The sequence below is a fragment of the Ascaphus truei genome, chromosome 4 (assembly GCF_040206685.1).
Source record: "Ascaphus truei isolate aAscTru1 chromosome 4, aAscTru1.hap1, whole genome shotgun sequence".
In the NCBI taxonomy this organism is placed as follows: domain Eukaryota; kingdom Metazoa; phylum Chordata; class Amphibia; order Anura; family Ascaphidae; genus Ascaphus; species Ascaphus truei.
Window position 1 is genome coordinate 311,343,063 of NC_134486.1, and position 17,451 is coordinate 311,360,513.

Below are 17,451 nucleotides of genomic sequence, written 5' to 3' on the forward strand. Positions count from 1 at the left end.
TGACTATCGACATAGTAGGTTTATTGTGTATGCATAACCAAAAATAGCATGTACATAAAATATAGATTTTGTACACATTATTTCTTCACGTACACACAACACCTTTTAGTGGTAAGAAGTATAATACAACCTGTTGATGAATGACATACCAGTGCCACATGAAATTGTCCATACAGCAGAGAAGAGAAAGGTGTGCGAACCATATTCATCTGTTTCCTAAGTGAATGGTAGTTGTATAAATGTATTTATCATTACAATGAATTAATACATCTATGTAGTTCTATGAACATATATGTATTTGCTTACATGAAAAATAGGTGTTTATGACATTCCGACGTGTCTCCACACCACCTGCGGTTTGCTCAGTGTCAGCTGGTAAATTTAAGGGATGCTCCTCCTCCAAGCCCTGACGTATGTCGGTTTGTACATTATTGCAGAGTGCCAGATAGTGCAAAATGCAACATGCAATGACAATATCTGACACTTTAGCAGGCTTATATTGCAATGCCCCCCCTGTTCTATCTAAACACCGAAATCGTGTTTTCAGAAGCCCAAATGTCCTCTCTATCACGGATCGGGTAGATATATGGGCAACATTGTACCTCTCCTCTGCTTCACATTGAGGGTTTGGCACCGGGGTCAACAGCCACGGCCTAATTCCGTATCCTGAGTCACCTATAATCCATCGTGCCAAAAAATGAAACCATTTGTGTTAACATTATTACATTGAACAGTTCATATAAAAACTAGAGTTGTTTGTTAACACATCATAATATGTACTCACCCACCAGTCAACCAGATCCAAAATAGCCTTCTTCGAAAGCATGGAAGACTGATGAGTTTCTCAGGATAGAGGAATCGTGACTGGAACCAGGGAATTTGGCTACCACATGCATAATCTTCATCGTGGCATCGCATACCACCTGTACATTCAGGGAATGGTAGTGCTTACGGTTGCGGTAAGCATGCTCACTCTGACTAGGCGGGTTCAAAGCAACATGGGTGCAATCGATTGCACCCATCACACATGTATCCCGGCTATGATATAAAAGCCATTCCCGACTTCCAGCCACTTTGTGTGCTCTGTAGGAAAATGAATATAATTCCTAGCGCGTCTATTCAGTGCACATAGAAACTGGGTAAAGGCCCGCGAGAATGTAGATTGCGAGACCCCGCCCACTATGCCCACAGTTGTCTGGGATGACGTGGAAGCAAGATAATGTAATGAGCACAGCATTTTAACAAGCCCAGGGACTGCACGACCTCTGGCTGTCACAAAATCTAAATCTCCCCGTATCTCTTCATAAAGAGCTAAGATTGCTGCTGAACTCAAACGATAGCGACTTACAATCTCCTCCTCACTCATCCCATCTAACATGGTTCTCTCCCTGTACAAACGAGGATGAGGCACAACTTCTTTCCTCTCTCTTCTCCTCTCATCTCCTTGCCCTCTCCCTCGACCTCTCCCTCGACCTCTCCCTCTCCTGTCCGCGTGCCTGTCCCTGTCACTGTCCCTGTCTTTTCTGTCCCTGTCCCTGTCCCTTCCTTGGCCTGTGACATCCTCTCCATCAGCAAGCCTCTCGTCCAATAGAATCTTCCTCCGTCTCATAAACATTCGCATAATTTTCAGGTCTGTAGCTGTGAATGCGCAGGTAATTGCCCTCCTTTAAATACCTATGTGATGATGCCAGGTGACTTGCTGAAGTGCAAGGTGTTACATTAACATATCCAAGTTGTTTACTCCCAACGTGTATCCAGTACCAATTAAAAGGATTATTTATGTGTGTTCACCAGGCAGTCATGATATTTGAGAATGATGTAACGTTAAGCTTTGTACAACTATTTATTGGCAAGTATTTCTGGAATGTGTAATGCATGTACCACTTCTGAACGCAACACTCAGTCATCTAATTAGGATACAACCATGACATTGACGTTGAGAAACTACGTTGCAACATGTGTAATTTGGCATGTTATTGTCACTTGTTCACATGAACTAATTGTAATGTGCACATGCATAATTTAATGCCATCAGGATACTTGCTATTGATTATGTTTCAATCGTGTAAAAATGAGTAACTATTATAGATGTATGTATAAGTTAGCATGAAGTGATTGTAATGCATGGTGTAAAATGTAAACATGCAATGTTATTGAGTGTCCAATTGCGGACGTCATCAAAAGAGGGAGGTCACAAAGTACATGTAAACATGAAAACAAACAGCTACATTTATATTTGATCATGCGTTACACATTCAAAGCATTCTGTAATGTATACCAACATTACTATACGCTGGATCTGTTAGATGTGTGAAATGTGTGAAATGTGTGAAATCATATAATAAATTGAAGCACACTTAAGTAACATGTTTCATATTATGTGACCTGGTCCTTTAAGAGTTGAGTATAGGATTTCCCATTGACACATCATAACATTAAGACTAATGTGACACGCAAATCATCATAACATATAAAAGTACAATGTTATGCCAATAATAAACGTAAGGGGTGACACGATGAAGTGAATGACCTCGACACTGTAATGCCAAGCACATTTGTATTATGAGCAATAGAACGTAAACAGTCCTATAATGTTATAAGTCCCCGCTCCATTGACTCCATTGATGTAGAGATGAGGTTTTTTTTCTAAGTGCCGTCCCGGCAACCTTGCCGATCCTTCTCCCCTCCAACTTGCCAACTTTAGTTGGCGGGACCAATTGCCGATGAAATCTCCATTTCTGAATGCCGATCAGCACTGATAAGCTGATCGGGGCTACTTGAATACAGCCGATTTCAAAAAGTGCCGATAAGTGCCGATAAGTGCCGATAAGTGGGTTATCGGCAGCCGCATGCCGATAAATTTTTATCGGCAAGAAAAAATGCTGATAAAAGCCTTATCGGCGCTTACTGCATGAGGCCCTTAGACTCAGATCGGCCGCCACTGTACTGTATACCACAGGGGAAAGAGTACATGTTAGACAACCTTCGTAGTCCATGCACAGCTTCATATCACCCCAATTTCACTATCATTGAATTAAATGAGCTAAGTCCTTTTTGAGGCCACGTGGATGAATAGTGTCTAATTCACTATTCAACTGGACCACTTCTTCAATTAATTCAAATCACAGCTGCCTAACATTGTGCCCTGCTTGTGTGAAGTGTGCAGACACTGGTTAATACAAGACTTTACGTCTGATTGTGGATTTATGTTGGCTAATCCTCTCCTTAGCCTTACGAGCGGTCGCCCCAATATGGGCATTTAATTAGATTACATATTCAGACCTGCACATGGGGTAATCATGTACTTTGTATTTATGGCTTGTGTGCAGATGTGTGAATGATGATACTGATGATACTGATGATATTGCCAAATTGGGTAGAGGAAAAACAAGTAAAAGTACCTGTTGTAGGCTTTCCCTTGAAACGTGATGTACACACTGTTAAACAAGCAATACATTTGAAGCTGGTTAAAGAAAAAATACCTTCTGAAAAACGTTTGTGGAGGAAATAATGGTATATAAGGTGTGCAGTGAAGAGTGAATGCTAAATTAAAATGATTGATCATATCGAAAAATGTGTGTGTCTAGTGATCAATGCACCAGAAAGAGTCACTGCACGCTTAAGAGATGTAAATTAGAGGTTTGCTTCAACTGTAAGTAATAAATGTATTTAATGTATCAAAGAGAATTAAACTTATTTGTTCCCAGTGTGTGAAGGTTATATACTTGTAAAACTCCCGATGTTAAAAGGGGAAAAGTCTAAACTATCATTTATTTTGTATTAGACAAGTATTTTAAGGAGAATTTGTTCTCAGAGGAAAAATAGTGTAAAGGGAAACAGAAACAAATAAGATTGCTTTCGAAAACCATTTGTGTGTTCTCAGATGTTAAGCTATAAATAGAATATAAAATAATTGAAAAAATAATGAATGTATATATTGCATATGGTCATGTAACGGTTCGAGCCCACCCAATCTCATATGAGCCCCCCTGTGCATAATCTGCCCCCAGTTACATCTCAGTGTAGTGTGGTGCACCCGCTGGCTCACAGGACTCCTGAGTCTCCCACTCGTTGGTGGTGGGGATTTCACCATGACAGGCGTATGAGGTAGTGCTGAGTTCTACTCACAGTTGGTACAGCGCCTCCATCCCTTCCAGATCCCATGATAGCAGGGAGAAGTTTCTGGAAGAGAACTCCTGGGTGCATCTTCTTGCTGAATAACTCCAGTCTCAGACAAGAAGGGTTTCTTGAATAAGCGCATCTTTAATTGCATGGTACATGGCAGACTGCCCATCATAGCGGCCGACACTTAGCCACACATCTTCATGATGCACTCCATTAGGAAGGTTCCTCCCGACTCTTGATTCAGCCAGGTATATTCCTGCCACCTTTCCCCTAAGGGAGACTACCAGCTGTGCCAGAGCCCTAGACACAGTGGGGTCTGCTTGTCACTCTCTGCAACTCACACTTGAACAGCCTTGAACACTGCAGACAGGCTAGACTCTGAAGCCCAACAACTAACTTTAGGACGTGATGCGTAATATATAGGTTCCAGAAAGACCCACCTCTGAGTCACTAACAGTGGACACAGAACATGCTGTCACTTCCTTTGCTACATTTACACATCATAGGGGTTGAGGACAAACCTCATGATGACTACTGGCAACCCTGCCCTTTTACCAGGGATTACTGCACAGAATGAGAGAAATATGCAACACCAATTTTACACATGGCTACAATCTCCGCCTGGTGGAATCCAACGTCCCGGCTTGGACCTAAATTTGCGGAACCTTCCTTCAGATGGCAACTGCAAAACATAAACAATATACATTGGTACACATCATTACAGGAATACATCTTCCCACACTGACGTAATCATATGAGACCAATTTGACATCCAGCATACACGAATGAACTACTCCTTAGGAGAATTTAAGCCTCAGTAGTAATGCCTGGGATCAGGCTTCTTTACCTCCCTCCCATAAGCATCCTGCACTGATATGCTGTAACATCTAGGCTGCCCATTCTCTGGCCGGTACTCCATCTTGTGCATGTATATGTTGCGCCCAACACTCCATACCCTCATAAGGTAGCAGATTCTTTCCTCTGTCCTATGCTCCACATAACTCGACTTAGATTTGATGTAGTCCTCTATAGACTCCCGCAACCAAGCATCCCTATTGTCCTCTATTTCCTGCATAAGAGGTTCTAGTACATAGGGGTATTCTAAACCATGGAACCGTTTGTAGCGTGCAACTATGGCCCTCTCAGCCCTGCTGATTCTCATCAGTTTTTTTTATTTCCTGCCCTGCCTGACAGTACCCACGATATTGGTTCTTCAGGGGAAACTACATCGTATAAAATAGAGGACCCTCTTGGAGTGACTAGGCCCCTCTGAATTTCATGCCACCGTCTAACTATTTCTTCATGGCGTTCCTCCTCAAAGTATTCATTCACATCCCACAAGTGGTCAACCAGCACTCCTCTTATCAATATGAAGTGGGTGCGATCTACCCGGGCTTCATACCCCTCAAACATGGGAGCCCACCACCTGGTATTCTGCTCCACCTCATGCTCTCTTATGGCTATTGCTGTCTCACCTTCCTCTGTTTCTCCCCAGAAGAGGCCGACCCATGACATTTAGACCTTCCCCTCACAGTAGTATCATGATTAGTAGGGCTCATCCGCGGGGATGTCCTGGCAGGAATCATTTCCCTCCCCGAACTCTCATCAGGGGTAAAACATTGCCCCCAGTCCATAGCTGACCCAGTCCGTTCCTCAGATGTGTCCCGGGACTCCCCACACCACCCTTGGCTAGATAGGGACCCAGATGATGACATGACAGGGACAGGGGTTTGGGCAGTGGCCTTGGGCAGAGGGAAAAGGGAAGTGTTCTTACAATACAGTGTGATGATTCGCAACTTGGCGATACCCCGTCCGGTGGCAACGCTGGGCAGATCAGGCTCACCCGTCTTCTGACTTCCTCTGTTCTTTTCGGCCTCACGATATCTTTCCATATCTTCCGTGGACAGGCTGGGGCTGAACGTCAGCAGCGACGGCTGCTTCCGGTCGGCTCCGCAGTGGCCACCAGAAGTGACGTCATCTGTCTCGCGAGATGAGGCGCCATCTTGGATGCGGTCCCCCACCAGAACCTCTTCCTCCAGTTCGACATCCGGCTGCACAAGCGCAGGTTGTCGCGGGATCTCTGAGCCTACCCGCTCCACATCACAGGTAAGGGGCTTGACTTACTTTTCAGCACCACTGTATATATACATTTGATTAAACTACTAAACTATTACATTCTATGAGACATAAGAAGGCAGGCAGTGTGTATACTGACAGATACATTCAATTATTTATGGGTAATGGATCTAATCCTTATAAATATAGAAAGGTGCAGAATTCAAAATCTGTTTTTATATCTCCAATACTGTATTAAACATTTTAAATCCAGTACTTGCAGTAAAAAGAAATCTGCAAAAACTATAGTATGTGTCTTTGGCGTCTAAGGATCTTATTAATGAAACTGCTAAAATCTTGCTAAAATGCCTTTGTGTGGTACTGTAGTAATAAAAAAACTGCTTACATGCTGATTTAATATCCTGCAAGTATAATTATTGCACAGTAAGAAAATTGCCATCAAGATAAATAACTTGAATGGCATTGCAGATGGGTAAACATGTTGATCAGAATAGGGATATCAACTCTCTCACAATATCTACAATAGCAAATACATTGAAACTTTTACTTCAGGTTTTATTCCAGCTGATAAATTGGTTGTGTAACATAGGGCACTATGCAGTAAGCGCCGAAAAAGTGCTTTCGGCAAGTGTTCCCTATCGGCATGATTTTGGCGATTTGCCCTCGCAGTATTCAGTAAGGGCCGAGTCCATGCCGATCCCTGCCGAATCACTGCGAAAGCAAAACTGCCAATGAGCCTGTGCCGAAACAGGCTGGCTCCCGATAACCTGCCGATAGGCCTTTTCTGCCGATAGGTGTTTGCAGCAGAGAGAGACCAGCCGCTCTCTCAGTGCAAACATCGGCAAAATATAAAGTATTTATAAACAACTTTTATTCATAGTGTACATGTGCAGGGGGTCTCCGGAGCTGAACCGCATTGGTTTCAGGTCCGGGGACACCCTGCTTCCCGAGTTACAGGCCCTGGTATGTGTCATCGGGTGGCAGTGTCGCCGCCATCTTTATAGCACCCCATTCGCGCCGTGTCCGCTATAAATATGGCAGCGACACTGTAACCGATGCCCCAAACCGGGGCCTGTAACTCGGGAAGCAGGGGGTCTCTGAGCCACAAATCAATGCGGTTCAGCTCAGGGGACCCCCTGCTTCCGCACAATATTATTAAAATACATAAATGCTGCTTCCTTACCATAGCGTATAGCCGCTAAGGCAATGAAGGGGTTAAGGCAGAATGGCATGTTTATTGGGGACATTTGCCCCCAATAAACATAGCAATAAACAACATACACCCCCTGTGTATTTAAAGTACATAAACAACAATAAATACATTAAATACATATAGCACTCACCCCTTTCCGGCTGCCACGATGAAGGCCACCCTCATCTTCATCCTGCCCATGCCCCCTCCGCTGCTGCAAAACAGACACAAGAATGAAAACATCCAATGTAATGTCCCCTAACCCCTTAATCACCATAGCGGTTATTAACCGCTACAGTCATTAAGGGGTTAACCCACCTCACCCACCACACAGGAGGCCTACATACCCTCCCCCACTAACCCCCACACCCCGTGATGCCTAACCACCCTCACCCACTACCCACAAGGGAGGCCTACCCACATTCCGTTGGGGAAAATACACCCTCCCCCACCCCCACTACCCACAATAAAAACAATACACGCTCTGATTGGCTACCGTACCATGTGAGGACGTCCATGTTTCTTTTCATGATGTCATCTTAAAGGCAATTGAAGCAAGGCCATTCTGATTGGCTGTGCTTTCATTGCCTTTAAGTGACGTCATCATTTTTTTTTTTGTCGGCCAAAACACATGTGGGAACCATGGGAACCATGACCCTGACACTGACCCTGACCCTGACCTAAAGTACACCATACAATAGCAACAATTACATCTATCTAATTTTAAAATACATTATACACACATTTAAGCATAGCAGCATAGCCAAATTAATGTAAAACACAGCAAAGCAAGCTTTTAAAACAACATAATTTCTTACCCTGTATGTATATATCGATCTAGACATACATACATACATACAGTGGCAAGAAATGATATACCAAAAATAAAGAAATACACATGTTAAAAAAGCTTTTAAAAAAATTAACAAGTTAAATAAAATACATTTCTTTAGTTCACTTACCATTACTTGACCCACTCACCGACTCCTGTTGAACAGCTTACTCTCGAACCAATCCACCAGGCACAGGAACCCATAAAATAACAAACCATAAAATACTAAACATTAAACTAAAAATCCAAAACAATCCACGGGTCTTCTATTTGTAATCCATCTTCATCTGTATTCTTCTTTCTTCTATCTGCGGCTCTCTTCCAGGGTCTTCTTGTCTTCTACAGCCAGGCCCTGGCCTTCTTCTGTAGGAGGTCCTTCCTCCTCGGCGTCTTGCTTGAAAATGAGACGACATAGGCTTTTAAAGGCCTATGATGTCACATTTTCATCATGGTTCCCACGGCCCTTTTTTCTCATATATACATGACATCGTATCATTCTGAGTGATATCCAGACATCCCCAAGAATCTTAGGACACAGAGAGAGGTAGGATTTACACAATTATATCCCATCATCATTACCCACCCGAGTTTGGGTTACATGCTCTTTAATTTCAGAGAAAATGTGAGTTTTGAATTTATAGAAGTCTACTGAATCTGGAGATACACCTATAGAGACTTTGTTGCACTATATTGTGTTTTTTCTCGTTTTGCATATCCACCACTGAATGAGTTGCGCTCCCCTTCAACTTCCACACGAAGGTAAAGGGGCCTTGAAAGTGTCTGAGTCCTGGTCAATGTCTTGTGTGGATACATTTCCCGGACCCAACACCAATGTGATATGGACCACATGGGGGGTTGGGCAAATAGTCCAGTGACAGGGCCAGAAAAGCAGGGGTTGGGACATCCGGAGACACAAAGAATGGCCTATCTTCCTCCCTGGCATTTTCTGCCACTTTTTGGCTAGCCCTGCACTCATACATGGACTGAATAAAGGCAGTTCTCTTTAGGCAAGTGGGAGTGGTACTCACCGGAGCGGGAATCGGAGTCAATTCCTCCACCCCAGCGGTCGCTGGCAGCACGACGTCTTCTCCGGTAAGTTGAACAGGGTCCTGGTGCATGTCCAGATCCCGCACCGGAAGGGCGTCGACATCCGGCCATTGCGTAAGGGTGCTGTCTTTGCCTTTGTCAGCTTCCACCACCTGGACTTCGGCACCGAAAGGTACCTCTATCTGTACCGGAGAATCCCGGGATCGGCTTCCGAGCACCTCCACGAGGGTTGGGCTCACCCGCCTTTCAGGTCTCATGGTCGCGGTTACTGTTGTCGGACTCCTCTGTCTCTCGGAGCCACAAGAACTGTTCGGTTCCTCCACAGCGTCGGTCAGCAGATTCGACAGCTGTCGAAACACCACGGAAGACCATCTGCTACTTGCACGGAAGGAGGGTAGGGACACCTCCACAGGGAGAGGCACCGGATCATTTCTGAGTCACCAGCGGCAATCAGCAGAGCCGGTCCCGCTCATGCGCCTCTGAGAACAATGGTGCCCCATCACCCCAGGAAGTCACCTTACCCCGCATCTGTTGGGTTGGTTCCGGCTCACCGACCATCTCTGATTTCTCTGTGGGGACTGGGTCTGGAACTGTCTCAGCCTGCTCGGTAGTCATCGGGGTACTCGTATCACCTGGATCCTCTTCTGCGGCACACGGGCCCTCTGAGTTCTCCATAGTTGAGTTAGACTTTGCTTTAGCAGTATCGACTGCCCAAGTAGTGGGGTCGGTCGCATCTTTGTCTGCAAATTCCGTAAGCCACAGCAGCATGGGCTTCAGGAAACGTGCTCCGCAGCAGGCACACTTGGCTCCCCCGATCAGTTTGCCACCTGGGAAATCCACTTGGGGCATAGGCATCTGAGATACCTTTTCCCCTCCACTTTTACCACCAGGAGCTCTCCTGGTAGCCGATAGTGGGAAAATTCCATCTCGCTTGACATGGTCAGCCTTTCTGTAAGCACGGGAAGCACACTCCTTTCGCTCGCCAGGCTCCAAAGAACTGAGGGTGCGGTTCGCTACATCCGGTACCTCCCTTGTTCTCCAAAGTCTTTAAGCATTGGCTGTCGGTGTGTCCCCTGCCTCTGGTGGAGATTAATGGAGGGCACCCGATGACGTGGACGGGGCGTGACTCTGACTCCTACTGAGCCAGTCACATCGCTTTGGTGGGGTCCTGGCTTTCGCACCAGACCCTTGCCAAACTTGGCAAAAAGTTCACGTGCAGCCTGTTTGCAGGCAGCACGTGCGCTCTCCAGCCTTGGCAGGAGAAGCCATTTTAACTCATGTAACTCAAGTGGCGTATTTCCGGACAGGAGATCCCCCATTTTAAACACAATCCCTTCATAGACCACACAGTAACCGCGATTCCGACAGGAATCCGTTCCTCGTGGGTCCTCACAGCACATATATTAGTAGTCTACCAATAATAGGTTAAACCCAAGGTTAGCAAAGCTCCATCTTGATACGCTGCACACAATTACAATCCATTGCAAGCACTCTGTGGTTCCATGATCTGGCTACTGGCTAGTGGTACTCTGGGCTTCTTCCAATAGAGGGCTCTAGGCATCATGTACGTCAGGCACCCCTCCTAATATCTCCCTATCCAGTACCCTTACACCGCCCTTTAGGCTGCCAGTATCGCAGACTCTCTCCAGAGGTCCCTAGGACTCAGTTAACCAGAGCACCCCCTTTAGGCATCCCAACTACCTGCCTCAGGGCAACTTAGAACAGCAATAGCCTTTGTGTCTCCAGACCATTCTCCCGATTGGGCAGTGTAGGTCATAGTTCCGTTCACTTAGACGAGTACCCCAGGTACTACACCTAGCCTCCCTCCTTCAGTTTCAGCACTTGCTCTGGAAACGTACCTTGTTACTTCCAGTCTTGTTTCTCTGAATGTCTGTCCTGTTTGGGTAACAGATCTCAGCAGCGCCTCCAAATGTAACCGTGTTTCCCCCACCCGGTGGGAGATTTGGCCATCACTGATCATGTGGTGCATGATACCTGCTGGTAACAGGAGGGCTGAGTCATCTGCCTGTGGTAGTGGGGACACAGGACTAGGCTTCTGGGGTTCATACCCTACATATTCTTTAGCAGTGCAGCGCCTCCATCTGCCGTAGGCTCCAGGGAACTGAAGGTGATCTCCCATAGTAGAACGATTACCTCTCCCACCATTAAGGTCACACACCAGGCAGGAGATATAACAACAGGAATGGTTTATTGTCCTCACTGTACAGCACAGTAACATGGCAGAGTTCTGCCAGACACGGTCTCTCAGCTACCACTGAAGGTTGGTTCCTAGACCTTCACTACAGGCCAAGGGCACCCACAGCAGTCCCAGCACTTCCCTGTCCCTCTAGCAGAGGAAGAGGTATGGAACACACTCACCCTCCCCCAGAGGGTAGAGGACCAGAGTAGGCCCAATAGTCAGGCTCTTGGCTGTGGGACCTGCCCCTCTCAAGTGGGTAGAGGCACTACTGAACTTGGGGTGGCACTGCACTTAAGTACAGCCAGGAGGAGGGCACCAGGTCTGTATCATAATTGGTCATGCCCAGGCCTGATGTCACCGCCTCCCGCTGTCACTCAAGTGCAGCTCCTAGGAGGGGAAAAACCCCATATCAACTACTGGCAACCTGATTGTACCAGGGCTTACTGCCAGCACAGTGCAGAATAGTAGCCATCAGGTGACATGGCTACATAAGGTTGAGTAGGTGAGAGAATGAAGGGCTGTACAGGAGTCTGCTGCTGTGAACCTGATGAGGGAGTTGATGTTCTGACTTGGGCCTTTAGTCACTAGGCGCAAGACAACAGGTCTTGCTTCCCCTCCATTTAGTGGTCCTTTTGTTTCCTGAAAGTATTTCATGCCTTTGAACATATCCTGCAGTCTATTTTCTTTGGCTTGTTCCTGCATTTGTTAACTCTTCCATTATCCACCAGTGACACAGACTGTATGTGCCATGGTCAACTGAAATGTTCTAAAAAGAGGGCAGTGTTCATTTTTTCTTGGGGACTAAACCTGGGAGTGTTGAGTGTGTTTCCAAATACTGGCATACTAAGTGTGCAGCTAGAATATGCATATCTCATCTTATGCATGTGCTGCAACATCTTCATATTTTCCACTTTCATCACAGAGAACCCTGTGTAATCAAATATAATGAAATATACAGTTTTTATTCAAACTTTTCTTAATATTTATATTTACATCTGGTACAAATATATAGAACTTGTAGCAAACGTCCCTACATTTCATTAATGTAAGCAAAGTTTAGCAAACCTCAGACCACATGGATTATTTTGATGAAAATGAAGACAAAAGATGGCAAGTGAGAAAGAAATGGATACAACCTCTTCTAAAATGTGTGAATAACACCTCCTATTAGTTTGCTCCATGTGTGCACTTGCCAAATTGATTTCTCATGCAAGTAGAGCAAAATAGAAACAAAACACCTTAAAAAACTGACAATAATTGATCCATGCTCAAAATACATCTCTTAACATCACACATTCTTTTTATCTTGATACATGTACCCTATCTCAACTCCTAAACTTCTGCCCCCAATGGATAGGAAAATGTATGCCTTTTGTAATTTGTACATGTACCTGCATGCACAAGGACTTGATCAGCAGCTCTGAAACATGGTTACTGTTGTATGTGAATGTGTTTCACAGAAAAGCGCCACTTTAAAATATATAGTGTGCTTCATGTATGAGATAATACTCCTAAAATATAGATAATGTTAATGCAAACTTCAGTCCTCATTGTGCATTCTAAGGTGTTTTGCAGACATTCTCAGTTGAATGATTGTGTGCATCGCTGTAGAACCATAATTAATTCTGTTACTATTACATGAGTTCATGATTAAATAAACTAATATATCTTAATAACCATGCATCCCTAGGTACTGTATTCATATTCATGAGATGTTTAAAATGCCTGTAGTAACAATATACCAGACACATACACGTCTGTGTTCATTTGCAATCACAAGCACTGGAATGGTATCGCATACATGGCTTTGCTGCTACATAGCGGACCTCAGGAATAGGTTTTGCAAGTCAAACCAAATACTGTAAGTGCAAGCTAGATGATTACACATAAAGGACCCAAAACATTAATCATATCAGAGAAAACAACAGAACACTTGGTTCTAACTTCAAAGTGATTAAACTGTCACCTGAGGAAAAAAGATGTTGACAGTTAGGGATTGAGTGACAATTAATTAACCAATTGACATAACTATTTTGGTAATGGTAAATATGAAAACTTTAGATGTACTGTAACAAGCAATATATGTTCCCAAAAGACACCCTTAAGCTACACAGCAGGGTTTTTTTTTCTTCGAGAATCTAAAAGGCAGACAAAATCTTTTATTAGAAATGTCTACGAAAAAGGAAACGTTTGTTTTCATTTTGTAATAAAGTATATAATCAGGACGAAAAACAGGAAACTAAAAGCAATTGTTTGTGCAAACACCTTTTAGAGCAAGTAAATGGAATTATACCTATGGTATAATAGAACCTCTTAGCCTTTTGAATAAGAATGCTATCAAGTTAATTAGATGTAATTTTTCAAAATGACAAATACTGTGGGGGCGATTCACTAAGCAGTGAGCTTATGCGTGCGAGTGTGAAATTTTGACTCGCACGTAACAAAATGAAGCCAAACGCGGGATTCACTAAGAAGTGAAGGGCATTTTTTAAGTCTGATCACAAAAATGCACTATCGCGCAACTTGTTTTTTCCCTGCTATCGTGCTGTGAATTCAACAGCGCGATAGCTGATAGACAAAAAGCAGCCTGTAAGAGCTGCATGGTGACGCTGCATCTCCATTCACGGCTCTTACAGGTGATCGTGCATTAAAAATATTGATTTGAATTATTGTGTACATGAGCAGGGGGTATCCAAAGCTGAACCGCATTTGTTTCAGCCTCGGGGACCCCCTACTTCCCGTGATACAGGCCCTGTTATGGGATGCCGGTATTCCCTGTGATATAAAAACTTCCGCGACACGTAACCAGGGTATTATAATTCTACAATGAGATACCGGCACCCCATAACGGGGCCTATATTTCAGGAATTATGTGGTTACCTAGGCTGAAAGCAATGCAGTTCAGTTCAGTGGACCCACTGCTCATGTAGACTATTATCAAACTCACAATGACAATCACAATTATTTATGAACCGAAGCTGCTATCTGCTACGGTAATGAAGCAGCTTAAATTTTACTGTTTCTAACAGTGTGTGGGAACAGGGGGTAACCTGAGCGGAACCACATTTATTTCAGCCTCGGAACCCCTGCTTAAAGAAATTTATGGTGTACCAGTATCCCAGTGCAGAATTATAATACCCCGGTCACGTGACGCAGAAGTTTTTACATCACAGGGAATAGTGGCACCCCATAACAGGGCCTGTATCACTGGAAGTAGGGTATCCCCGGGGCTTAAACAAATGTGGTTCAGCTCTGGATACCCCATGCTCCCACACACTTTTCTCAAAATTTCTATAGAAAATGCTTCCTAATTTTAGCAGCTACACGCTAAGGCAACTAAGGTCTTAAAAAAGTGTCCTGTGAGGTGTGTGTATGTCCCCTTAGTTTCCTGGGGGTATCTGTGGAAGAGTCCATGGAAGGAGTGAACCCCTTCACTATAATAGCATTGTTAACTTGATTTTTGACTTTTTTTTGCATAAATGCACATGGGCAAAGGACAAATGACACTATAGAACATTTTAAAGTTGGAGTCTACAATACAGGGATACTTCTCCAGCTGACTTGATGCTGTTTCTATTACCCCACCATACAGTAGAGGTTGCCTGCTTTATCTTCGGATGAGTGAGGTCTGAGAGCAGAAATCCGGATGGTCTGAACGGACACAGAAGGGAAACTCTGGTGATATGGATCTAATTCCCTTATACTGACTGCTCTTTAGTGTAATTTGTCCTTTGCCCATCTGCATTTATGCTGTTTACTGGGAGTGGATTCTGCTCAACACCCCATTATCATCACCTCTTATTACCACCTATGCATTTTGTGCTTATAGCCCTATTAGTATTTAGCCCTGGTGGGATACTTTTGTAGGTAGGATTGCAGTCTGCCTTTTGTCATCTTAGTCAGGACTGCAGTTTTCAGTCCCTTTATGTGAGGATATTTGTTTATGTAGTTCGTGTAGTTTTCTGTGCTCCTGCATTTTTTTGGTACGACACTGCATTCTATTTGCACCTACACCTGACTTCACATACTTCAGCACTCCAGTTTTTGTCACATTTAACCGGCCGTTTAATACTCCAAGTGGGATCTCTTAGACCCCACTGTGGAATCTCTGTTAGGTTCTTTACCTGCTTTGCAATCACTGGAGTTTGTTAACTCACTCACATATTAGGCTTTTCATGTCTGCTTGATTTATCCCTGTTTGTTTTTATCTGTATGTCATTTTTTGTTTTCTCAGTGTTCTTTTTTGCCATCGATTCATGATTAGTACATTTTTGATACTCTTTTGTTTAGCTCTGTGTATATTTTGGATCTGAGTGCTTGTTTTGGGACTTTCTGTGTTTTTATGTTGCTATATATATATATTGATGTTAATGTGTGTCATTATATACACATACGTATATATATATTAGAATATTACAAAATTTCAATAACAACATTTCAATTATAGTGACCTTACTATGTCACATCATATGTTCACAATAGCACTACAATTGATAATGTCCCTATATGAAACTTCCAAAACGGTTTAGGTATGTTTAAAACAAAATACATATTGTAAATTTTGATCATATACTGAGAACTATCAATCTTTTCATGTTGTATTTCTACAGGCACATCAGTCCCAACAGCTGAAGGTGAGATCCTAAACAATTTATTTTCCCATGCAAATTCTGTAATGACCACACTTTCACATAGGCACGTAATATGTTCACACAGTGCTTCCTTTCACTGGCGTACAGTCAGGTGGTTGAAACCTACCCATCGGAGGTCTTCATAACATTCATTGACCTCTTATGTGTGTCCAAAAAATACACTTTTTAACGGCAAATAACATACATAAGGGTGTCTAGGCATACTATTATGAAACTTAGTAGCATTAATTCTGTCTAAATTTCTTTTGTGGTAACAAAAAATAAAACTAAAGCACCCCTGCATTCAAAGTAGATCTGTGTCCACTATAATGTAGTCTCAATAGGCCGGTTTACGTTGTACTCTTGTGTTTTCACTAAATTGGATACCACCACATCTTTGTATGTAAGCTTCATGTGTGAATTTAAAGTGTATTTTTAAAAATCTATTTAAATATCCCACATTTCTACACAAATATATATATTGTTGATTAGGTGATGTTAATGGCATATGCACATAAAAAAATAACCTGGATGTTCAAAAATCATATGGATTTATTAATAAGTAGATAATACAAGGCATACCAATATAAATGTACAGGCAAAATCATAACCGTAGCACATAATTACTTTATTATGTTAATAACAAATTATATTTTTTAATTATATAGTTATGGATGAGGAAACAGAGTCAAATTTGTCTGCCACACCAAATCTGGAACTATTAGTAAGTGATGAGGAATTGGTTTAGGAGAGCCAAGATATTGAATCTGGGGAGGAAACCGTAAAACACGAATATGCTGAGGCACTCAGAAACTTGATGTTCCTGACCCAGATGACTCTACACCAGAACAAGAGGAGTTACTTAAGTGTGATAATCGTGAAGAACAGGATATTGAAATCCTGTAACAGAAGAGGAAGAGGACAATGACTCTTTACAACCAGGCCAAGGGAAAAATATATGTGCAGCTGCATTGTCTTCATTAAAAACAGCTGAGGAAATGTTTTTCAAGCATCAATAGGCTGTGGCAGACAAACCGCAGAAAACTAATGACACCATTTGTCAAGAACTGTAGAACATGCGAGTCCTTTTCAAGGAACAACTGGAGACTCTAAAGGCTATTTATAATTGTCTAACTATTATTGCTCATTCAATGTCACAGGCACAGCTAATGGCACAGGCACAGCCAATGGTACAAGCACAAGCACTGGCACAGCCACTGGCACCAGCACTAGCACAGTCACAAGCACAGACAAGTACAAGCCAAACTCCAAGTATTGTTGTTGTGGCACCATCAATGACAGAATGTGTGCCACCTATTTGTGCCACACCTAGCAAGTGCACTTCAAT